Genomic DNA, 11025 nt, shown 5'->3' on the forward strand with positions numbered 1-11025 from the left:
AGAATTCACCTCTGTGGATAAAGTTTACTCAGAAGGTGGGGGGAGGGGAATGCGGGGAGGACGATAAATTATTATTTTCCGAGATAGGGGATTTGCTCTATCGCTAATAATTGAGAAGTGAGGTGCCAGAAAAGCACAATAGATCAGGCAGCATCTGAAGAGCAGGACATTCTACGTATCAGGTATAAACCCATCGTCAGGAATGTGACAGTGGGACAAGGGGGCTGAAAGATAAATAGGAGGGTAGGAGCTGGAGGGTCACTTGGAGGGCGATAGGAAGATGTCAGAGAACAATTAAGACAGTTCAAGAGGGCGGTGCTAATTTGAAAGTTTGGATCTGGCATAAGGTTGTGGGAGGGGAGATTTGGAAATTGGTGAAGTCGATGTTGATGCTGTATAGTTTGAGGAGTCCAGCTGTCCTAACACTTACCCACTTCACCCTCCTCTCCTACCTATCACCGTCACACCCACCAGCATCTACTTATCGCCTTGCAAGCTACCTTCCACCCAGCTCCACGCCCACCCCCACCCCAACCCTCCCATTTATTTCTCAGCCCCCTTCCCCCTCTCTTAACCCCCCACTTATCTAATGAAGGACTTGTGCCTGAAACGTTAACTTTCCTGCCTCCCAGATACTGCCTGATCTGCTGTGCTTTTCCAGCCCCACACTTTTCAACTCTGACCTCCATTGTTTACAGTCCTCACTTTCTCTCAGTCCTAATACCAAGAGATGGAAAGATTTTCACTCTTTCTGACATGTTACTCAAGAGCGTGATAATTTGTGGAATTGGGACAGAAACTCAGGTTGGGGACAGAAACATCACATTGGAGTGCCAAATCAGGATTGGGGAAGTAACAGTGAGAGTGAGTGACAGAGTGTCAGTTCCAGGAATACAGTTTGTTCTTGTGAATGATTTAATAGGATTCAAAGTGGGAGAGACCTATTATGGTGGAGAAGTCAAATGAAAACCAGGGAACTGAGGAGTTAAAAGAATATACCCAGGAATTTTCCAGACTGTGTAGTAACAACATCCCACTGTCATAAGTTACAACAGGAAGGAAAAACGGAAGAAGAAGACAAAGGAGTTGATGTTCAGGTAACTGACACCCTGTGAGATGTCACGGTGCAGGAACATCCTGAACGTTGAGGAAAACGGTAGGTTAGTGCAGAAGGGAAATGGGCCAAAATGCACTAGATCGCTTGACTGGTAGCATACCATGTTACTGGTAGCACACAAACTAACTGCATGTGATCACCTAGGTGTAAGGAAGACTCAAGCTTAGGTGCAGAAGCATTTCTAGTGGCCTGGAATGCTCAAGGACGTGGTTAATTTTTGTTTTACATATCATACATGACAAATGGTAGGTAGCTCACAGGCAATAAACAACCAGCATCTTTGTTGCCAATTCCTGCATTCGAAGAACCTTTCACGTGGGTTCTGATTAATTGTGGAGCTCCCCTTTCTCAAGTAAAAGTGGAAACCAACATTTGCTGATCATAATGGATGTGTCTCCCAGATTTCCAGAGGCAATTCCATTATTGGAGTGTTAAAGCAAAAAGGGAGGTAGAGGAGTTGGTAGCTTTCTTTACTTGCTGTGGGCTCCGCAGAGAGATTTAGTCAGACCAAGGGTCTCACTTTACCCCTCAGCAGTTTAATGAAGTCATGGATAGCTTAGGCATACAGCACTTCAATCAAGGGCGTCCCATCCTGAATCCCAGGGAGCATTGAAAAGTTAGCATCAGACGCTGAAGACTATGTTAACAGCGTTCTGTCAGGATTGGCCAAATGATTGGGATAAAGATGTCCCAGTAAATTACTTATCATCGAAGATGCCCCAAATAAATCTACTCCGTTTACTTCCTTTGAGTTGATCTTCGTACATGAAGTGAAATCCTTTGAATTTAATTAAATCTAAATTGACTGGACAGAAGTTGGAGATCTCACACTTGGATAATATAAGTGAGGTGAGGGAGAGATTAGACCGAGTAGGTGAGTGAACTAAACAGCACCTGAACATGACACAGCATAGAGTGAAGCAGGTGGGGATGACGTATTAGTAGTTTAAATAATGCTCAGAATACTAGAAGCTAACTGAATTAGAATAATATTGTTTGGACAGCTGGAAAGCAAATTATGAGAATTATTGTATCATGAGGAGTAAATCAACTCGGCATTTTGAACACGAGAGAGAGAGCTACTGCCAGCCAACAGCAGAGTAACTGCGGTAGAGCAGGAGTGCTAACTGGCCATCTCTACCAAAGATACATGTTCATGACAAACCTACTTGCAGTAAAACAAAACATGACCCAGGGAGATCAGCAGCTGGATGAGTGAGCACAGTGGGGAAGATGGTGACTGTGTGCTCTTGAGATTGTAATGTTTAATATGTGGGTTGTTGGAACAGCATATTTTTACAGAGTTGGAAACAGATAGTAAGTAGCAAAGAAAAGAGGGGCTTGTATTTGTGAACAGCTGTTCAGTGTTCACTACTAAAGTTAATACACTAATTTGTGAATGTTTGTTTAAATAGTGGAATGTAGGAGATCTGTGTCACTCATATTTTAACAGATTACGAGGTGAGGCAAGCTTTTCTGGGTGTTTGGTTTTAATTAACAGGGAGGTTCAACTCCACCTTGTAAATGTCCATCCACACTAACCCCATTTCCCTGCAGTTGACCCATATCCTACCAGTCCTTTCCTATCCACATATTTATCCAAATGCGTTTGAAATATTGCTAATGTACCCCCGTCAACCACATCTGCTGGCAGCACATCCACATACCAGTCTCTGTGTGAAGAAGTGCCCCCCCCCACCCAGTTTTCCTTTTATTCCTTCCCCTCTAATCTTAAACTGATCCCATCCCGTCCTTGATTCTCTACACCTTGGAAAAAGACTGAGAGCATTAACCCTATCCATACCCCTCATGATCTTATGCAGCTCTATAAGGTCCCCCCTCAGTCTCCTACACTCTATAGAAAAGGTCCTAGCTTGTCCAACCTCTCCCTATAACTCAGACCATTGGGTCCTGGCAACGTCCATGGGAATTTCTTCTGCACTCTTTCTAATTTCATAAAATGTTCCCTACAACAAAGTGACAAAAACTGAACACAATACTCCAAGTGCAGCCTTACCAAAGTCCTGTATAACTGCAACATAAATTCCCAACTTCCATACACAATGTCTGGCCTGATGAAGGTCAGTGTGCCAGATGCCTTCTTCACTGCCCTGTCTACATGTGACTCCACTCTCAGAGAACCGTGCTCCTGAACATCAAGGTCTCTCTGCCCTCTACACCCCTTAAGGCCCTCCCATTCGCCGTGCAACTCCTACCTTGAGTTGAGTTTCCAAAATGCAAGACCTCACGCATCTATATTAAATTCCATTTGCCATTTCTCGGCCCACTTCCCCACCTGATTAAGGTTGTTCTGGGCTCCCCTACCCTGGGAAGCATAACATGGATGTTCAGAATATCCATGCCCCTGCTGGTTCTATAAACCTCTATAACGTGACTCCTCAACCTCTGACACTCCAGGGGGAAACACCTCAACCTAATCAACCTCTCCCTAAAGCTCAAACCTCCAGTCCTGGGACATCTGTGTACGTCATTTCTGCAGAAAACCGAGTTGTACTCGGTATTCTTAAAGTGGCCTCACCAACATCCTGTACAGATACAACATGCCACCACAACTCCTACACTCAATGCTCTGACTGATTAAGGCAAATGTGTAAAATGTGTTCTGTACCGCACTGTCTGCATTAGACTCCACTTTCAAGGAACAATGTACCTGCAGCCGTGTGTCCATTTGTTCCACAACACTCACCAGGCCCTTACCATTAAGTGTATAATTTCTGCCCTGATTTGTGTTCACAAAATACAAAACCTCGTCTTTATCTAAATTAAACTTCATCTGTCACTCCTTGCCCCTTTGTCCCATCTATCTGTGACCTTGTTGTACTCTGAGATAATCTACTACATCACCATTCTGATGTAATCTGTAACCTTACTAACTATGGCCCCAATATTCGCATTTAAATCCTTGACATAAATGATGAAATGCAGTGAACTCAGTCCTGATTCTTACAGCACACTGCTGCTCACAAGCCTCCAGTCTGAAAAATACCCCTCTTCCTTCAAGCCAATTGTGACGAGCTTCTTCTGTATCCCATGTGACTGAAACTTATTAATCTCTCTACCAATCAGAATGAAATCCTAGCTATGAAGAGAGGCTGAGTAGGTTAGGTTTATTTTCACTAGAAAAAAGGAGATTGAGGGGGGGACCGGATTGAGGTTTACAAAATCATGAAGGTTAAAGATAGGGTGGACAGAGACAAGCTTTTTCCCAGGGTGAAGGATTCAATAATGAGAGGTCATGCTTTCAAGGTGAGAGGTAGACAGTTTAAGGGGGATACACGCGGTAAGTACTTCACACAGAGGGTGGTGGGCGTTTGGGACAGTTTGCTAGCAGAGGTGGTAGAGGCAGGCACGACAGATTCATTTAAGGTGCATCTAGACAGATGCATGAGTAGGTGGGGAGCAGAGGAGTAGGTGGGGAGCAGAGGGATACAGATGCTCAGGGATTGACCGACAGATTTAGACAGTACATTTGGATCGGCTCAGGCTTGGAGGGCGAAGGGCCTGTTCCTGGGCTGAAAGATTTTCTTTGCTCTTTGTTCTTTATATAAACACCTTGCTGAAGTCCATATAGACAATGTCAACCAAACTGCCTTCATCAATCTTCTTTGTTACCTCCTCAAAAAACTCAACCAAATTAGTGAGACATAATTTCCAATGCAGAAAGCCATGTTGTCTACCCCGGTCAGCCCTTACCTTCCCAAATGTATGTAAATGCTATCCCTCAGAATCCCCTCCAACAATTCACTCACCACCGACATCTGGCTCACCGGTCTATAGTTCCCCGGCTTTTTGGGCCATTGTTTCCTTTCTAGTCCCACTCCTGCACTGCTCACAACAAATGTTAAATGTAACCAGGTCGGTGATATGGCCGATGATATCGGTCTCAGACTGGGTCAGAGTCAGTTTTAGGAACAAGTCAGGCTCGTTTCTTTAATCTGCTCAAATAGCACGTTTATGATCCAGAGCAATGTTACTCCAACTATGGTGGAAAGATGAATGGCAAACTATTTTTGTATTGCAAATATATAATCAACATTTCCCTTTCTATAAAACACACACACACACGCACAAACACACACACACACACGCACAAACACACACACACACACACACACACACACACACACACACACAATCTCTCTGCAATTGTAACTTGAAAGAACTTTGTCCAGATATTATCCCATGTACATTGTCCAAACGATGTCTCCATCACATTCCCTGTTCCATGTCGGTGCATCATTGCTGCTGTCATACACAGAGCCATACCCTGAGCAGAAAATGGTCTTGGTCGATTTGAAGATAAGTTTTTATGTTCCTGCTTCATTAAAAAATAAAAATGTCTAATTTATTCAGAATACGTGTGTTAAAATGAATGCATTTTTTAAACAAATACAGAAATTGCTGGAAAAGCTCGGCAGGTCTATCAGCATCCAGATGCCTTTTACATGCTGTAGTTGTACCAGCCTCCACCACTTCCTCTGGCAGCTCATTCCATACGCACACCACCGTCTGTGTGAAAAGGTGCCCCTTAGCCCTCATCAAAACCTTTTCCCTCTCACTTTCCACCAATGCCGTCGAGTTTTGGACGCCCCTAACCTGGGGAAAAACCCTGAATACTCAACCTATCCATGACCATTCTGATTTTATAAACCTTTACCGCTGCGAAATATGACTTCAATCAACACGAATGGCTGTACTTTCAGTCATCCCGGGCCTAAATTCTGAAATGCAGCACTGACACCTCTTCCTTCTCCATCAAGTCACAATTCTAAACCAGTTTAATCAGTTTGTTCAGATATATTAGGTGACACTTCTGTGGGATTTACACCTAGACCTTTGTGCCCGGAGGAAGGGACACGATCCTCACTACCCAATACCCATAAAGCTGTAACATTATTCTCCTGTGTGTTTGTCCATCAGCCTGTTCTGTCATACTGTGATATACCTCTGCAACAGGCAGGACTTCAATACAGGCCTTCTTATCCAGAGCTAGGAACACTACCACGCAAGTTCAGGAATTGGAATCAAATCCAGAGGTCTGGCTCAGAGACACGGACACTGCCCACTATACTACCATACCCAGATTTTGGGTCATATTTTAGTGTCCGCTTCCAGCTCAGTGTGGATTGATTATAATCAGGTTACTATTACTGAATTACAAAAAACACTTTGTATTATTAAACAAATGCAAGATATTTGTCTCAACTGTAGGATATTGAGTGTACTTGCTGAATATTGAAATTAACTATGACCATCTTTAATCGCTATTATCTGTAGTCTGCAATATTAGGGAAAGAAATCCCGCAGAAACACTCTGCCCAATGAAGGGTCTCAAATAGATATTTATTACTGAACACCAGAGGCGAAGGAAGAGCTTAATTTCTGACCCCAAAACACCGATCAATCTTACCCACCTCTAACGTGTGTCTGCCCTCTTCCTAAAACCATGAAATGACACCAGGCCGCTGATTACTGTCCAGCCTCTCCTCCCCACTGACTGTGTCTGCAATCTGTCCCTCCTCCCTCTAACCACACAAGGCAAACCAAGCTCAGGGTCTTTGTGAAAATCAAGGCCAGAGTGTGCAGGCCTCCCGGAGAGGGGTGGGCATTTTAAAATTGAAGGGGGAGGGGGAGGTGGCAGTCATATCACACACTGGGCTGAGGGGTGGCAGATGGAGGATAGTCTGGATTAATGCCAGGCATTGGATTTGGTAAATCAAACAAGAACAGGACCTGTACAATTAAAAGTAGGGTCTTTTGGTGGTGTTGTAGTACAGAAACCTAGGCTGTCAGGTTTAATTCTTTAAAATTTGCATCTGATATAGAAAGTGGATAAGAAGGTGTTTAACACACTTGTCTACATAGGTCAGACCTTTGAGTATTGGAATTGGGATGTCATGATGTAGCTGTACAGGACATTGGTGAGACCTCTCCTGGAATACTGTGTCCAGTCAGAGAGTTGGGGATTTAAAACTGAGGGATATTTTGAGGCGTGAGGAAAAAGATTTACAAAAGTCAGGAGAGGTAATTATTTTAGACAGAAGCTGGCTTGTGTGTGGAATGAACTTCCAGAGGAACTGGTGAAAATAGGGACAGTTACAATGTTTAAAGGACATTTATATCAGTACATGGATAAGACATCAGTTTGGATGGTGCTGTGAGCAGCTGCCCTCTCCCTCCCCCTCCCCCTCTCTGAGTGAATCCCTGTTGGTTTTCACCCTCTCCCAATGCCTGTGCAGTGGCGTATGGAGGCCAGCAGAGGGTGGCATTGCATCACTTTCAGCACCACAGAGACTGCCAGACCTGCCCCACACAGACACACAGATACACACAGCAATTGTTAGGGCACAGTGTGAAGCTCATCTGGTAACTTAAACTAAACATAAAGAAATGCTCAATTTACCTTGTAAACTGTTGAAGTATGAGTGATAGAGAACTCCCAAATTCCAGTGTTTAAACAAAAGATATCAATGTGTTTTTTTAAATCTGAAAGTGAACATTTTACATCAACTATTCACAACTCTGCGACCCTCTTTCTCCTAACTGCTTATTACCCTACTCCAACTCTACAGCAATATACTGTTTCAATAAGACACTTATAAAAATTACATAAACGTAATTTCAAAACCACACAGCAGCTGTTGTTTCATCTGACCTCACACCAATCTCCCTTTTTCCCATCTTTCCTGGGAAGACTGGCTCATGTTACAGGATGCTATCGAAGTGTAGACATTTCAGCATTCTGAAACCTGGGAACACATCCTTCCATGACACTGTCTCTCAGTCTCCCCCTCTCTGTCTATACCCCAAACCCCTCCCATGTGGTGATATTTAAACTGATTCCCCCGCCATCTCTCTCTGACAGTGATGTTCACACCCACAGCACCCCCTTGTCATGGCACAATGGGGATATGGAGCTGGAAAGGGGTGGGAGCTGTACGTCCTGTCACTTCCAGCATGGGCTGCAAGTTTCCCCACACTGGGCAGGGATCTAACATAGTGTTACTGAGCAATGCACTGGGGTGGGGTACACAGTCCTACATGCTGGGAGGGTAACTGCTCCTGGGTTACAGATCAATGCACTGGGTTGGTGTACACAGCCCTACATGCTGGGAGGGTGACTGCTCCTGGGTTACAGATTAATTCACGGGTGATCACTGCACAGGTCTCTGTGCTGGTCAGACTGTCTGGCTGAGGTTTATAGATAATACAATAATGTGGTCAGTGCAGCTCCCCGTGCTGGATGGATATGTAACCTGTGCACAGTACATCATGGTGGAAGAATAGATAGAGGGGAAAGGTGATGGACAGGTCACGGAGTTCCCCGGAACGTTCTGACCCCGACATTCTATAACGGACATTCCCCGGAACGTTCTGTCCCTGACATTCTATAACTGACACTCCCCGGAACGTTCAGTCCCTGACATTCTATAACTGACATTCCCCGGAACGTTCTGTCCCTGACATTCTATAACTGACATTCCCCGGAACGTTCTGTCCCTGACATGACGTTGTTTGTTTGTGAACGGCCGGACGTCAGTGAATTGAACAAACGATAAGATCCCGAGGGAAGAGATCCCGTTCCAGGGAGAAGGAGACACTGTTCCGAAGGCCCCTCAGGCAGTTAAAGGGGGAATACGTTTTCCCTGCGTTTACATTTCTCCACGACACAGGATCGACCAGAATTTAGACCAAAATACAGAAAATTCCCAAACTCCGTTTGTCTTCAGGAAACTGGGAGAGAATCGTTCCCACCCTCCGTATTAGGAACTGGGAAGAAGTGACCTGTGTCTGCTCTCGAGTGATCGAGTATATGGGAACGTTCTAGAAACCATCTGTCCTTATGGATGTGTCTCTGTGTGTTTGGGGAGGGAGGGATTCTTGTGGTTTGTGTCACATTTTTGTCAGTAATTCCGACCTTCCCATTTGTTATTCCAGCTCCAATTATTTTAATAAATCCCTGAATACAGGGACACATTTGAAAATCTCACTGGGTCCCCGATCAAACGGGTCCCTTTGCCTCCAGGCTGATGGATAATGGGTTTGTTTTCCTTCCTCACAGTTAACGTAGTGACCATCTACGTCCTGCTTTATAAAGATTGTGGATTGTCTCCATGTGTCAGACGTTACCTGGGGGCCATGGCAGCAGCGGATCTCCTGGTCATTATCCTCGACCTGATCCTGAGACACATTCCCATTGTTTATCGGGATCAGTTTTATTTCCTGTACTCCGTCCCCGTGTGTAATATCCACGCCGTCCTGCTTTATGCAGCCACTGACTGCTCTGTCTGGTTCACCGTCACTTTCACCTTTGACCGGTTTGTGGCCATTTGTTGCCAGAAGCTGAAAAGTAAATATTGCAGTGAGAAAACGGCGGCTGTGGTTCTGGGAGCAGTGACTGTGCTGAGCTGTTTAAAGAACATTTCCTGGTATTTTATGCTCACGGCTCGGTATCGGCTGGGGAACTACCCCTGGTTTTGTGATGTAACAGTCGCTGTTCGTTACTCCAGTGTCTGGGTCACAATCGAGTTCCTCCACCACATTCTAACCCCGGGTGTCCCATTTCTCCTGATTCTGCTGCTCAATGTTCTCACCGTCAGACACATTTTAGTGACCAGCAGAGCCCGCAGGAGACTCCGCGCTCACACCAATGGGGACGCTCAGTCTGACACTGAAATGAGAAACCGAAAAAAATCCATCATTTTACTGTTTGTGATCTCGGCCAATTTCATCCTGTTATGGTCAACGTTAATGCTGTATTATATATGGAACCGGATGAGGTATATTGTGTATACCCCTGTGTTTCTCGATTGGTTTGTGCAGGAATGGGGCTTCATGCTGCAGCTCCTCAGTTGCTGCACAAACACCGCGATTTATGCCGTGACCCAGACTAAGTTCAGGCAGCAGCTGAAGAATGTGCTGAAATATCCCTTCACCCAAATCCATCCATCCATCAAATTCCCTCATTAATCACACCATCCGGGATTTTCTCATTTCAGTTCAGTGTTTCAGCGATGGAGCAGCCTGTCGCTATGGTAACAGACTGAGGGGAGTGCTGGTTTGTCCATCCTTATCCCACAGGGGGGTTACAGGGAAACATTTCAATGTTTCTCACAACTCAGGGGCCAGTGAGAAAAGGCACCATCCCACTGACTGTATCCATCACTTCCATTTGTAACCAATAAAAATGCTGATGAAAGCGTGCCGAGCAGCAGAGGGACCGATGTTGTTGTGTGTCTGTGTGTTGGAGAAGCTGAGCTGGAGAGAGACAGACTCAGCCCCGAGTCCTGGTCCTCAGGGAAGGGGAGGGCACCGCGCCCTGAGCTCAGGAGCTGGGGTTAACTCCCTCTGTCCCCCCACTGCAGCCTGGCCTCCCCATTACCTCTCCCCTACTCTTTCACCTGAATTCTCTCTCTCCCTCTCTCTCTCTCTTTTAGCACACACTCTCTTTCTCAACCCTCTCCCTCATCCCTCTCTCTCTCACACACACCGCCCCCAAACCCGGTTTCTCCACCTGCCTCCACTATCCCTCTCCCCCTCTCTCTCTCTCGTGCCGTCACAGTCTCCCTCCCACAATTCCATCTCTACCCCATTTTCCCCTCCTCCCACATCTTACCCCCACGCCCCACACGCAGCCTCACCCCCAAACACCCCCAGTCTCTGGGTCAGAGGGAGAGGGAAGGACCAGGGAGACAGAGTATGTCAGAGAGAGAGAGGGAGGGAGGGACAGGAGGGAGAGCGATTCAGTCAGAGAGAAACGGAGGAACGTGGGGAGAGAGAGAGACACTGGTTGAGGGGGGTCAAGAGTGAGAGATGGGTGAGGGAAAGTGAAGGAACGGGGGGAGAGAGAGGGGGCAAGGGAGAGATAGGGTGAGATAGGGGAGGCC

The 11025-nt window shown here is 45.7% G+C and overlaps 1 long non-coding RNA gene across 1 annotated transcript in view; it reads right to left on the minus strand.

Annotated features, from left to right (window-relative positions):
* Window positions 1-9702, minus strand: part of LOC132813619 (uncharacterized) — a 50420-nt gene extending 40718 nt beyond the window's left edge. Inside the window, exon 1 of the long non-coding RNA XR_009644110.1 lies at window positions 9269-9702. This is a non-coding gene — a long non-coding RNA (uncharacterized LOC132813619). The remainder of the gene's footprint in view (window positions 1-9268) is intronic.
* Window positions 9703-11025: the final 1323 nt, after the last annotated feature.

This window comes from Hemiscyllium ocellatum, unplaced genomic scaffold (genome assembly GCF_020745735.1).
Source record: "Hemiscyllium ocellatum isolate sHemOce1 unplaced genomic scaffold, sHemOce1.pat.X.cur. scaffold_402_pat_ctg1, whole genome shotgun sequence".
Classification (NCBI taxonomy): domain Eukaryota; kingdom Metazoa; phylum Chordata; class Chondrichthyes; order Orectolobiformes; family Hemiscylliidae; genus Hemiscyllium; species Hemiscyllium ocellatum.